Source organism: Gavialis gangeticus, unplaced genomic scaffold (assembly GCF_001723915.1).
Source record: "Gavialis gangeticus isolate Ggan-Ray unplaced genomic scaffold, GavGan_comp1, whole genome shotgun sequence".
Taxonomy (NCBI): Eukaryota; Metazoa; Chordata; order Crocodylia; family Gavialidae; genus Gavialis; species Gavialis gangeticus.
Genome location: NW_017728995.1, coordinates 64,987,288 through 64,990,256, shown reverse-complemented (window position 1 = coordinate 64,990,256; position 2,969 = coordinate 64,987,288). Strand labels below are relative to the sequence as shown.

The window sequence follows — 2,969 nt, the reverse complement described above, 5'->3', positions numbered from 1 at the left end:
CGCAGCCCCAGGCCGGGGTCGCCGCCGCCGCCGAGGAGTCGTCGGACAGCGAGCCCGAGCAGGAACCCGGCGCGCCGCAGAAGCTCATCCGCAAGGTCTCCACGTCTGGCCAGATCCGGCAGAAGGTGCGCGGCCGGGACCGGGGCTTGGGGCGCGGGCCGGGCCTCGGGATCCGCTGCCTTCTCCCCCTCCCCCAGCCCCTCCCAGGGCCCGCCAGGCCCCGCCCCCGGGTGGCACTGACAGGACCCCGGTGCTGCCCCTCCCCCGGCACCTGCCCTTGTGCGCGGGGTTGCGGCCCTGCCCCTGCGGTGCCCTCCGCTGTCCTGGCGCGGGCAGCCGTGGAGCCCCTTTCCCCCGCCAGGGCACCAGGCACTACCTGTTCCTGTTCGGGCAGGGTACTGCGCCCACCTGGCAGCAGCACCCTCCACATGATGCTGCCAGCAGCCTCCCCCCTTCTCCACCCCCATTAAACCCCCCCCAGGGAGGGTCGCTCTCATGCATTCAGTCAGCGCAGGCCCCATGGGGTCCCTTCCTGCTGCTGGTGCCCCATGCCGTGTGCTGTTTCCTGCTTGCGGGGACCTCAAGGTATCTGCACAGGGCAGGGGCGATGGTTTGGTTGCTGTGGCCATGATGAGGGCGGTCCCCCAAGTGAAAGAGCCTGCTGTGGTTCAGCAAGACCCCAGCTCTGTTCTGACTGCAAGGGGTTTGGTCCTGTCTGTGGGTGAGCTGGGAAGGCCGAGGCCTCTTTCGTGGTCTACATCCCAGGGTGCCGAAGGGTAAAAGCCCACGGCCGGATGATCCCTGCAGCCTGCCAAGTGGTGCCGGCAGCCTGGGGATCTTGCATGAATCAGGAGGAAGGATGCAGCCGTCTCACCAGTGGATGTAGCTTTAATATCTCTTCATTGTTGTCGGTGATAACACAAGGACAAAGCCTTTCCCACCAGGAGACTGGGAGCCTTCCCCTCCCTTACTGCAAGGTGATAGGCGCCTCAGTTCAAATAAATCTGAACTCTTCCCCACATCCCAACTTAATCACTTACCATGTTTTACATCATTTCCTACGTCAGCAGGGCTGGAAAAAGCCTAAACCAGCCACTTGTGCTATGTGAACATAAACATGTTAAGAACAAGGATTATAAACAAATTTTCTATAGCCATTAAGCCTTCCTTACTTAAATGCACAGATTTCAATTCAGCAATGTCTGGTTTTCCAAATACCTCTGAGTGTTAACATTATTGAGGACTGTTCCATTCTATTTTTGCCCCTCTTCCTCCTCTTTTTCTTTAACGTTTTCATGCTTTTTTCTTCATATACTGCCACAAGGTACCCTTTATTATGTCCTGAGTGGTGGGGGGAAAGAGAAGACCCAGAGCCAAGAATAGCTATAGTCATGACAAGATTTATTAGAAGTTCAAGCAGCTGCCTTCATTTTACAAAGCCAGGCTTAATTTTGAACTCAGCATTTTGGGTGGTTGAACACCATAGCACAGCTGTTGAGAGCTTTGGGAGTCGTTCAGCAGGTCTGTCAAAATGACAGGAAGAAGCACATGGCAGAGTGGTTTCCAAGCCCCGAGGACATCAGTCTGTTCTTACTACGTCTCTTTGCCCTAAGGCTGTCCTTACAGTTAAATTGCCTTAGGACTTTACTGGACCTACTAGAAATGGCCATAGTACAGCACATCCAGGACTTTGACTACCCTGTGGCCCATCAATTCCTCTTTACTTGTTGATTACAGTAAATTCTGCATCTATGTTTTGCTTCCTGTACATCAGCCATCTGCAAAGTAGTTTTCCTCTTTCTCCTCGGTGGACCAGAACAACTGTAGGTTAAGGCAGCTGTCTTGCTTACAAGTGCGTTAACTTTCAGTTCAACTATTTCTAAACCCACACAGTGCTTAAATGCTTTGGTGGTGAAATACACATACGTGGTAACACTGTAGGGCAAATGGTATTGGGTCATTAAGTAATGTGTGTTGTGTTAATGTGGGAGTCATTAGTGTTAACATGATCTTTTCACCATGTGACACTAAACAGTTAATCAGGTTTCAGTATTTGGAATACAGAGACCTCAGCTAGCTTCATTCCATGGCAAACAGTCACATGTATAAAACTGTTTAACTTTCATTAAAAATACAGAAAAAGATGGAAAAAAATCCATGAAAACATTTTACCTGTAAATATTAAGGCTCTCATTCAAATACCAGCCCTTTTTCCTTTTATTTTAGCTGCAGAGAGATTTAACTGGGGAGAAACACCTTGTTTGATGGTCTTCAAATAGGTGTCCTTTTTGGGACAGAGAAAGAGAGAGAGGCAGGAGAAAGTCAGTGGAAATGGTGGTGAGCTGCTTTTATAGCTGTTATTTTTGGAGTCTGATCTGGCTTCCTTGAAGACAAAACAACACACACACACGCAGAGAAAAAAAAGCAATGATAGGAAATTCATCTGTTTGTGATGCTGACTCGTATTTGCAGTCTCCTTGCTGGAAAGATATGGGAATATCCCATGGTCTTACCAGGATTTTCAAAACCTAGCAAACTTGTACCAGCATCAGGCTTTTTAAGACTTTGCTTTCAGCTGGCTCTTCACTTCCAGGCAGAAGAAGCCATCTTGGCCAGCTAGTCCCAGACTGTCTAAGGTGAGACAGAGAGATACCGGAGAAGCTATAAGGTAGGGAAGGAAGGGCATGTGTGAGGAAGGACGTGACACAAGAAGCACGGATATCCCATTCCAGATGGCATTCATTAGAGGTGCACCGATACATTGGTCCAATATTGGATCAGCACCAATAAAAAGAAAATTGGCTGCATCAGAAATCATCCCGATGTGGCCAATAAATGCCTGTGCATGTGCACAGCCACAGTGCAACCTGTGGGCAGTGTGGAGCGCAGCGCAGCAGCTCAGAGAGCTGCATGCAGCTGGTAAATCTGTTGTAGTGGAAGGGGAGGGGGAGGGAAGGGGCATGGGGGGC

At 50.5% G+C, this 2,969-nt stretch overlaps 1 protein-coding gene across 1 annotated transcript in view; it reads left to right on the top strand.

The window, feature by feature from the left end:
* Positions 1–46: 46 nt before the first annotated feature.
* DGKD (diacylglycerol kinase delta) overlaps positions 47–2,969 on the top strand; it is an 83,631-nt gene continuing 80,708 nt past the window's right edge. The window contains exon 1 of the mRNA XM_019503743.1: positions 47–125. The gene's annotated coding sequence lies outside the window, so the exon portion shown is untranslated. The remainder of the gene's footprint in view (positions 126–2,969) is intronic.